The sequence below is a fragment of the Apodemus sylvaticus genome, chromosome 13 (assembly GCF_947179515.1).
Source record: "Apodemus sylvaticus chromosome 13, mApoSyl1.1, whole genome shotgun sequence".
Taxonomy (NCBI): domain Eukaryota; kingdom Metazoa; phylum Chordata; class Mammalia; order Rodentia; family Muridae; genus Apodemus; species Apodemus sylvaticus.
In genome coordinates, this window is record NC_067484.1 from 90548536 (window position 1) to 90559849 (window position 11314).

Consider the following 11314-nt stretch of genomic DNA (forward strand, 5'->3'; position numbering starts at 1 on the left):
GTACCACTGGCTCCTGTGTCCCATGCACTCCTGGCTTGGGATGAGATTAACTGATAGAGTCTTTAAGACACAGGGCTTTCAGGGGGGGAAGTTAGGCGAAGGGATCTACCCTTAAAGGGAATTCTGGGACCTCACTCAGCCCCTCCCTGTTTCTTTTCACTTCCTGGCTGTCACACTGGGAACCATTGCCCCTATTATGCTACTGTGTGCTGCATTGCCTTACACTGGTCCCAAGCAACGGGGCAACTATTCAAGGACTGAAACTTGAAATATGAGCTAATACAAATATTCCCTCTTTTTAAGATTATCTTAGATATTCCATTTGGAAATTAAGATGCACAGATAATATTTGCTCGCCTATAAAGTGAGCTACTTATATCAGTGTTTAAAACTCTGTTGGAGGACCCCAAAAGCCCTCTTAAATTCTGTGGTTAATAATGAGTGGCTAGAACCACTACAAAATACAAGAAAAGTAGTTTTAATTTGAATAACTTATGATTCAAATGGAAAATTCAGTGGAGAAAACTCTCAAGAACGTAAAATATTTTTTCACAATCATAATGCCATGCTATTAGTTCCCCAGAAGCCCATTTAACAATGAAAATCTTTACTTACTTTAGTTACTATTACAATTACTTTTATTTTCATGCTGTCTGATTTGGATGGAAAACTTGTGTGGGAAATTTATGAGAGGGCTGGGGAGATGGATAACAAGTACAACTGCTGCTATACAAGCGTAAGGACCCTTGTATCCACTGGGAAAGCTGGGCCTGGGTGTGTGAACCTGCAGTGCCAGTGCTGGCCTGTGGGTGCGGAGAGACAGGGGGATCCCTGGGGCATGATGAAGCTCCAGGTTCAGCCAGAAACAAAGGAATAAGCAGAGTGATAACACTGAAGATTGGGCATCCTCCTGTGGCTCAAAGACATTCAGATAGGAATTAAAGCGGAACCTGAGAGGGCGAGATGGTTGAGTAGGCTTGCTGCCAGGCCTGAGGGTCTGAGTTCAAGCCCGGAGATCCCCAAAGCAGAAGGGAGTGACCTCTCATACACTGTCCTCTGACTTCCATACACATGCCATTGCACACAGACGTGCGCAGACACATGCGAATGAATGTGAAAAAAAAAAAACAACAGAAATTGAAAATATAAAAGATATGCGAGGAACTGCTTAGACACAAGGCAAATAATGCTAACGTCTGACCAAAATATGACTAGAGTGCACGGCTAAGTGTGGTACCCTGTAGCTGGCAGTATTTCTCTTCGTGAGAGGGCTCTTCCCTCACCTGAGCACTGCACTTTACGTACAGTTGAAGAATGCAATGAGCCACTTCATCTTTGCCTTAGGTTTAGAACCACTTCTAAAACAGATCTGGCTCCGAAACTGACTTGTGTTGCCAGGTTGCTAATGATTTTTTTTTTTTAAAAAAAAATAATACTAGCATTTGTACATAAATTAAATGTATTCTAGTGCCATGTCTTTAGGCCAATGGCCTCTCTCTAGGTTTCTGTTCCTGGGTCTGAAATCTGATGATAGTCAAAGTTCAATTGTGCTTTAAGATTCCTAAGCCTGGATGTGGTCTGACTCATGAGGTTATTGGTTATTGACAACTCTTTTATACTGAGAAATCCAGATTTACTAAATTAGTAAGCATGTATTTGTACTGAAGTTCTTAGCACTTATAACACATATGCAAATTATCTGGACATTTCTGATTCTGATAGAATCACCAAGTATTTATTTTTTATAACAGTCTTATAGGTGATACTCAGAGGCTGGCCCATGGATCACACACTAGGTGACCTGCCTGACGGGCAAACGTTTCCTTCACACAACACTGCCAAGATGTGTCCATGCCTGTGACACTGCCACCTGGCCAGATCGTCTGCAATGGGGACTGTCCCTTGACTCCAAAGCAGCCATTTTTAGCCTGGCCAGATATCAGTGAGATTGCACTCAACAGGGAGAACGTCTAACAGGTCACGGATTGGAGATGATGTACATGGGCAGGGGCGTGCAGAAGAGACCAAAGGCAGCAGCCAAAAGCTGGCTCTAGACACAGAGACCAAGCATGGAGGTACCAGAGTTCAAAGAAAGAGACTCTGCTACTGCAGGGACAAAGGACAGCTGGTGAGCAAGCAGGGCCAACAAGACGGCTCGGCAGGTAAGGTGCTTGCTGCCAAGCTTTACCGAGTTTTACTCCTTGCAACCACAATGTTGAAGGCGAGACCCAGCTCCCATCAGCTGTTCCCTGACTTCCACATGCAAGCTAAGGCGCATACCACACTAAACAAACACACGGGCAATATAAAACCATGACAGGCGGCGGCTACTTGTGCTCTGTGCTGAAGGGTTTGTGCTCCATGAAACCTGGCATAGACGTATAGAAACTGTTCCAAGAGTGGAGTGCTCTGTAACCTTTGACTAAATCCCATGAATGCGGACATCTTGCATGTCCAGTTACTTTGAAATCCCAATGAAGGGCTCTTTTACTTTGAGGCAATCTTTTTTACTGTTGCCATGATTTCACTAAAGAAAATAGGGAAACAAAAACAAAAACAAAAACAAAAACAAACCAACCAACCCCCTCCTGAAACCCTAAATTTTAAAGATGTCTTAAATGTAGCCTCATTTATGGTCACATTTACTTCATGGACAGTAAGATCTCATTCCTGACCATTCTGTCACACTTAGGGTTTGCCAACGCCACTAAAAGGCAAAGGAAGAAGAAGGGAAGCTACTGCAAAGCACCACAGGCCTGGCAGCTTAACATCGAAATTAATTCCTAGAGTTCTAGAGGCCAGAAAGGGAAAGCTGAGACCCCAGGTGGGCTGCGGCAAACCGAGCTGAGCTGAGCGTCCTTGGCTTCAGAGGGCCATTGCCTCACGTGTCTCCACGGGATCTTCCCTCTGTCTGTTTTCATCCTAATCTCATTTTAACAAGTCATCAGTTGCCAGCAGCTCACACCTTTAATCCCAGCACTTAAGGAAGCAGAGACAGGTGGATCTCCGAGTCTGAGAATAGCCTGGCCTACAGAACAGGTTCCAGGATAGCCAAGTCTACACAGAGAAACCCTGTCTCAAAAAAACAAAAAAACAAACAAACAAACAAAAAAACCCAAATCAAACAAGCAAACAAACAAAAAACCCGAACAAGAAACCACCCTCCCCCCCACAAAAAAAACAAAAAGGATAGAGAGAAAGAGAGAGAGAGCACAGATAGATTAGGGTCCTTATAGCTTCATTTTAATTCTACTTTAAACCCTTCTTTCTCCAAATATATTCAGATTCTGAGTTCCTTGGGGTTAGGCTTTCAACATAGGAATGGCTGTATGTGTCACAATTCAGCCCCTAACCTTGTCATGTTCTTTGAGATGGCTGCGGGCGGGGCTGATACCATGACTAGGTATCACTATTGCAATTGCCATGACAACGTTGTGAACTCTGCAACAGTATGGTCAATTAGATACAGTTAGAGTTGGTCATGAAGGGACTGCAGGGCTAATTAGTAGATTAGTGTTGAAGGGCAGTGACGTGCCTTGTGCTTTTATTGCTGGCCCTGTCTTGTTCAACACATTTATGGACAAGGAATGAACACAGAAGACCTGCTTATGAAGTCATTGGCAGACATAATGTTGAAGCTGGGTGCACACATGCAATCCCAGCACTCAGAATGTAGAGAGGGAGGATTAGGAGTTCAAGACCAGCCTCAGCTACACAGCAAGCTCTGCCAGTCTGAGTTACATGAGACGCTATCTCAAAACAAAGACAACTTTTGGCTGAGAGGCATAATAAACTACATAGTTGCCTGAATAACTAACTCACATGTCCTCACCAGTGACAGTGGGAAGTTCTGAAAACATCTGCTAGAGTAAAGATGAAACTGCAATTCTGAAAGTAGCAAAGGGCTGGGATTGTAAGGAGGCTGTGGTGTCATGCACATGGCCTTTGCTGTGGGCCACAGTAGATGCAACTGAGGCTCAGCTGCTATGCCGGGAAGAATGTGACCACTTACAGGAGAAATTACAATGACAAAGGGACATGTGGCTTGCACTCTTCACAGTGGACTCTGAAGCAGCCTGTAAATTGGATGAGGAGACAGAGGTGTTAGTCTGTTGTTTCTCTTCTTTCTCTTTCTCTCACTCTTTCTTTCTTTTCAAATTTATTTATTTATTTATTTATTTATTTTGGCCAGCCATTTCTTATAGCTGGAGAACTGAATGAGAAAGAAAGGTCAAATTAGATCTGTTAAGAAGCCCTCCTGAGACCCAAATCTTGGAACCAAGAATCAGTGAGAAGAGAACACAGTAAGGTTGAGAAGAGACTCCTCAGCTTCACTAGAAAAAGAAAAATCCATGATTAGACATGGAGACATGAGCCTTCACAATGACCCAGTACAGTAACTATGGTAATCAGGGGACACTTGGCACCCCAACTGCTTGAACTGAGAAAAGGCTTTTAAAGGCTTTTAAAGAAGCAATGAAAGATCCTGTAACAGTCTAATTCATGATCCTGTAGTGGGCCTTGATAACATTTATTTTTTTACTCTCCTCTTAGCCATCCAAAACCAACTTGAATGGATGATGGTGAGCAATCAGAGAGGCTGTTTAGACTCTAAAGGGTTTCTTTAAATAATGCTAAGTCTGCATGTATCATACATTTGTAAAAGTACCCGGAAGAACAATAAAGGCAACCACTGAAAGGCACTCCAAGGACTAGGAAAAGGTTGTGGGTGGAAACCCCAGTACCAGGAGTGGGCTACCCCTGCTGAAGATTCATAAATCATAACAGCTATTGATACAAGATGATCAGCCCCTATTGCTAAAGGTGCTACCAGCTTTAGCTGCAGGACATTTTAAAAATCAACCTGAGACTGAACTAGAAGCTTCCTTTCTACCAGCTGGATTCCACAATGCTGCAAGACACCATACAGGTTGCTCAGGGGAAATGTTTACTAATAGTTTTGCTTGGCTATGTGCCCTGTGTAGCTATAGTAGCAACATGCCAGGCAAGATGTACCCACTGTTGAAATAGTGGCACAACTGCTTTAGGTGGAAAAAACTTTCATATTAGATTCAAGGTTTGCTTCCCAGGAGAGAACTCACATCTGCTGCTGTATCCAGGCTATAAGCCTGTGGCTGGAAGAATCATAGTCCCAGGAGCCCACTGATAATTTTTTTAAGTAAATGTGATACACCTGTCAAACTGCCTTCTATACATGTGTTTATGCTCACAGGCCACTGTGTCTGTCAGCTTCAACTGGACATGGAAATGGAAGGTATACTATGAGGACTCTTAACTAGTAAAACTAAGAAGAAATGATCAGTGCAATGACACCCTAGTCTGGTGCTCAGCCAGACAGAAAAATAATCAGACATCTATATCACCTTCCCAAAGACTCAGAAAACATCATGAAGAGGAGGGGGGGGGGAGGAAAGAGCTTTAAGAGGGTAGTGTGGTACAGCAATTTCCTCTGCATTGAAACATTTCATCCTAGATTGACACTTGTTAAGACTTAAAAAGTAAATAAAACTTGCAAACCTCAGTGAACAACTTAAAAGTCTAGAACAACTAAAAAGAAGTTCCTGAAATTTAATAAATTCACAAGACCCCCTTACTAAGATTATATATAAACGACCTGATGAAGAACTTCCTTAAGACTAGAAGGCCCACGCAAAATTTAAAAAAAAGTTTTCTGAAGATGTTCACTTGAAGATGTGTATAAGACTAGAAACTCCAACATGTCACTGTTTTAATCACAACAAAGACATTTCTCAAAAAAGATGGATGTATAGAGAATTTAAGTCTGGTTTTAAATTGAACAGAAAGGTAGCAAAAGTAATGGACACTATCTTTGCATACCATAAAATTTTAAGTTTCTAGTCTAAGGAGACACAAAATCAACACACTTTATCTTAACAAACTTTAGATTTTCATTATCTCTGAACTCAGAGATTGAAGGTATAAGACTTATTAAAGATAAAAAATAATACATAGTGTGGTTCTATAGTTGGTTGAAGGGTATCCTTCCAAAATCCATGTCCTCTGGAACCTTAGAATGTATTACTGGAAAAAAGAGAGTATTTGCAGATGTTATTTCTAAGAGCCAAGATGAGGTCATAGTGGACTAAGCACAAGTTTATACCCTGAATACAGTACCAGATGTGAGTTCTCTCCTAAGACACAAACCTTGAATCTAAGTCCTTTCAGTAAGAGAACACATAAAGACTCAGAGGGTTCATGTAAGGGCAGGGAAAGTTCTGTCACAAGCCAGGCCCTACCAGTAGCCAAGAGACAATTAAGAGTCCTCAAGAACCTGAGGAGTTAGTGTGGTCCTGCTTGGATTGGAGTCTTGCATTTGGACTTCTGGCTTTCAGAACTGTGAGAAAATAAGTGTCTTGTGCTCTCTGACTTGACTTCTTTTCCTGCTGCTGTAACTTCCTGCTGCTACATGCTCTCATAAAAGCAACTTAAGGGAGAAAGAGTTTATTATGGCCTACAGTTCAAGTCATCCCAGCACTGAAGCCAAGAAGAAGTGGCTTGAAGCAGCTGGTCACATTCCATGCATCATCAGGAAGCAGAGTAATGAATGCACTGTGCTTTCCTCAGCTCCTCTCTCCACATGTAAGGTCCCAAGATCTCATCCAGGGAAAGGTGTCATCCATGAGGGGTATGTTTTCCCACCTTAAAGCAATTAATATAATCCCCCACAGTCATGCCTCAAACTACATTTTGCAGGTGAGCTTAGATTCTATGAAGTTGACAATTAGTACTAGGCATCTATGGTGTTTGAATAAGAAATGTCTGCTAAAAACTCCTGTATTTGAATGCAGTCTCTAGTTGGCAACGTTGTCTGTGGAAGTCATGAAATTTTTAGAACCAGGAACCGTGCTGAAGGAAAAGACTTCAAATTGCCATTTATCGGTTGTCTTCCTCCCTTTGGAAATAGAGGCAAAGATATAATTCTGTAAGAATTAACATTACTGTGTTTACTTCAGCAGCACATATACTAAAACTTGAACGATAGAGAGAAGATTAGCATGGCCCCTGCACAAGGATGACACGCAAATTCGTGAAGCGTTCCATATTTTTTCTCACACTAGTCAGAATGGCTAAGATGAAAAACTCAGGCGACAGTAGATGCTGGAGAGGATGTGGGGAAAGAGGAACACTTCTTCATTGTTGGTGGGATTGCAAGCTGGTAAAACCACTCTGGAAATCAGTTTGGCGATTCCTCAGAAAATTAGACATAGCCAGTAGCTATACCACTCCTGGGCATATACCCAGAAGATGTTCCTACATGCAATAAGGACACATGCTCCACTATGTTCATAACAGCCTTATTTATAATAACCAGAAGCTGGAAAGAACCCAGATGTCCTTTAACAGAGGAATGGATACAGAAACTGTGGTATATATACACAATGGAGTACTATTCAGCTATTAAAAACAATGAATTCATGAAATTCTTAAACAATGGAGGGAACTAGAAAGTGTCATCCTGAGTGAGGTAACCCAATCACAAAAGAACACACATGGTATGCACTCACTGGTAAGTGGATGTTAGCCCAAAAGCTCAAAATAAACAAGTTACAATTCACAGAACACAGGAAGCACAAGAAGGAGAACTGAAGTGAAGGGGTTTTGGTTCCTCTGAGAAAGGAAACAAAATACTCATAGGAGCAATAAAGGTGACAAAGTGTGGAGCAGAGACTGAAGTAAAGGCCACCTAGAGACTGTCCTACCTGGGGATTCATCCTATAAATAGTCACCAAACCTCTGACACTATTATGGACGACAAGAAGTGCATACCAAAAGGATCCTGTTATGGTTGTCTCTGGAGGGTCCCTGCCAGAGCCTTTCACATACAGAGGCAGATGTTAGCAGCCAACCATTGGTCTGGGCGTGTGGTCCTCAATGGAGGAATTGGAGGGCAGATTGGAGGAGCTGAAGGGGTTTACAGCTCCATGGGAAGAACAATGTAGGCCACCCAGATGCCTCAGGACTCCCAGGGACCAAACTATCAACCAAACAGTACATGGTTCCAGCCAAAAATGTGGCAGAGGAATGCCTTGTTGCCATCAGTGGGAGGAGTGGTCCTTGGTCAGGTGAAAGCTCAATAGATGCCCCAACAAAGGGAAATTGAGAGATGGGGAGGAGGAGGGAGTGGGTCTGGTGGAGGAGCATATACTTGGAGGCAGGGGTTGGGGGTTTTCAGGGAGGGGGGAAACCAGGAAAGGTTTTACCATTTGAAATGTAGTCATCAGGGAAATGCAAATCAAAACAACCCTGAGATTTCACCTTACACCAGTCAGAATGGCTAAGATTAAAAACTCAGGAGACAGCAGGTGTTGGCGAGGATGTGGAGAAAGAGGAACACTCCTCCACTGCTGGTGGGGTTGTAAGATGGTACAACCACTCTGGAAATCAGTCTGGCAGTTCCTTCGAAAACTGGGCATGTCACTTCCGAAAGATCCTGCTATACCACTCCTGGGCATATACCCAGAGGATTCCCTAGCAGGTAATAAGGATACATGCTCCATTATGTTCATAGCAGCCCTATTTATAATAGCCAGAAGCTGGAAAGAACCCAGGGATCCCTCAACAGAAGAATGGTGCAAAAAATGTGGTATCTACACAATGGAGTACTATTCAGCCATTAGAAACAATGAATTCATGAAATTCTTAGGCAAATGGATGGAGCTGGAGAACATCATACTAAGTGAGGTAACCCAGTCTCAAAAGATGAATCATAATATGCACTCACTAATAAGTGGATATTAGCCTGGAAAACTGGAATACCCACAACATAATCCACACATCAAATGAGGTACAAGAAGAATTGAGGAGTGGTCCCTGGTTCTGGAAAGACTCAGTGTAGCAGTATAGAGCAAAATCAGAACAGGGAAGTGGGAAGGGGTGGGTGTGAGAACAGGGAGAGGGAAGGGGGCTTATGTGACTTTCGGGGAGTGGGGGGCCAGAAAAGGGGAAATCATTTGAAATGTAAATAAAAAAATACATCGAATAAAAAAGCAATAAACAATAAAAATAAAAATAAAAAAAGAAGATTGCATTCAATAAAAAAAAAAGAATTAACATTACTAAGAGCTATGTGGTGAGAGATATTTGTATTACCGATTGAAAGTTAAGGTTTCTTTGGAGAGTGCAGACATGGTGCTAGGGCAATAAGTGAGAGCTTACAACAGGATATACAAGCACAAGAAAGAGAGAGCAAGATAACCTCTCATGGCTTGGGCTATTGAAACCTCAAAACTCCCAGTGACACACCTCCTCCAACAAGGCCACGGCCCTCAATCCTTCCAAAGAGTTCAACCAACTGAGGGCCAAGTATTCAAACATAGGAACCTATGGATGCCAATTTCATTCAAATCACCACAGAAAAATCCACTTAGCCTTAGGATTGGAGCCCCAACACGAAAGGCTTCAAAAGCCAACCAGCAACTCCTTTCCTTTCCATGAAAAGCCTTCATTAATATTACAAACAGAAAAGGCTCTGAGTCCTATGTATCAAACTCAAGGCTTACATTTTTATACTAGCTTTCAATCTACTAATTTGGATAGATAGAACTGTGGTATTTTTCTCTGACATGACTTCAACATGTAAAGGACTACTGTCAGTAATGAGACAGGAAGGGCATATTCGTCTTGTCCCTCAGGTAAGCAAGATGAAATAGTTTAAGGCAATCTATGAGCTACTTGAGGGAATGAGAAACATGGCCTCCACATCACACTGAGTGACAGAACTGCCCAGCTTTATTATTTCTCTCCAACTGGTGCTGTTCTTCACGCATCCTCTGGTATCTCCTGTGATAGGTACATAGGACAGAGTGCTTCGTTAATAGATTGAAAATACCTATGCTTTCCATAGGTAATGGTATGGTTTCCATAGGAGCCCAGAGAGAAATGCACCAGAAATGCTGACAGTCATGTTTCAGCTTTCTTATGGTTTTATTTGCCAAATTCCTCAGTAAGAGTGTATTGTTCTTATAATCAAGGGGAAAAAAAATCTTTGAGCTGAAAAGATTGCAGGTGACACTTTCAGTTCCTTTTTTTTATAATTTCTTTGAATCACAAATTGTGAAGAATTTATCTAGAAAAAAGTGGATTCTTCACCAGTCTCATGTTCTTTTTGAATTTTGGAACAGTTTGAATAGTATGAATGTATGACTGAGCCCATCCTTAGATTTCCAATGTTATCTCCCCTCCATGATTTAAATAGTCAGCTGAGGTAAATGCTTGCTTTACCTTATACTTGATATTTGGTAGCCTCTTTTTGTACATTCTATTACCTAAAGCCTTAGAATATATGACTTGAGGGCCAGTGATATAGCTCAGCCAAGCAAACCTTTACAACCTTTGAACTCCAGAACCTGCATAAGACGGAAAGAAAGGACGGTCTCTAGAGTGTTATCCTCTGACCTCTGTATGACTACTGTGGTACATAGTTCTTAAAATGTTTTCTTTCCCGAAGCTGAGACCAATTTTTATTTCTTCACTGAACATGAGTATTCCACTTCAGTAACATATTTCTTTTCTAAGGACTCTGTAAAAATCCAGTCTCATAATTATGTTTTGGGAAAAGAGTACACCTGACCATATATTAGTATTTATGCAGGTATTCCGTATTTCTGAAGAGTACCTTTCCAAGACACACACTGCATCTCACTTCTTTGTACTGCATGTTACCTCACCAACAGATTATTAGAGGCTTGATAAGTGAATAGTTGGGTACACAGGCGATCCCATCCATGTTCACACCTGTATTAAATTGATATCATCCCTGATCTGACCCATTCATTGTCACTTTTTTTTAAAAAAATTAAGAATATAAATCTCACAGAGAAGAGGTTGGAATGATCTTGAATTCAGGTTGGCTCACAGTGGAAGGAGGACACCAGTGATATCTCAGAGTTACAGCAACATAGTGGGTCCTCCCAGTGAACAACTGCCCTTGTTTCCTGCCGCACTGCCATGTTCCTCCTCCAGTACTAGTCATAGGATATCCCTCTTCTGTCATTCTTACAGTGCTTATTTGGTGGACGAATAGTGGAACCTACAGGCACATTTTGGTAGATTCTAGTGAAACAGTATAACTTATAAAATGGTAAATTCATGACATTTACAAAATAATAAATTCTAAGTGAAAATTGTTTTTCCATAAAGATTATAACAAGATTCTACTAGCATACCTGATCTAGAAAATAGGTAGGTGGATTAAGAATAATGGGACTGTAAAAAAAGATTGTCAGTATGCTCTTATACACAAGTAAGAGGGTAAGAACATAGGAATTGCACA

General features: G+C 41.6%; 1 non-coding gene across 1 annotated transcript; it reads left to right on the forward strand.

Annotated features, from left to right (window-relative positions):
* The first annotated feature begins 6982 nt into the window (after positions 1-6982).
* On the forward strand, positions 6983-7089 carry LOC127664303 (U6 spliceosomal RNA). Its single transcript, XR_007973151.1, has one exon. It is a non-coding gene; the product is annotated as a U6 spliceosomal RNA (small nuclear RNA).
* The last annotated feature ends 4225 nt before the right edge of the window (positions 7090-11314 follow it).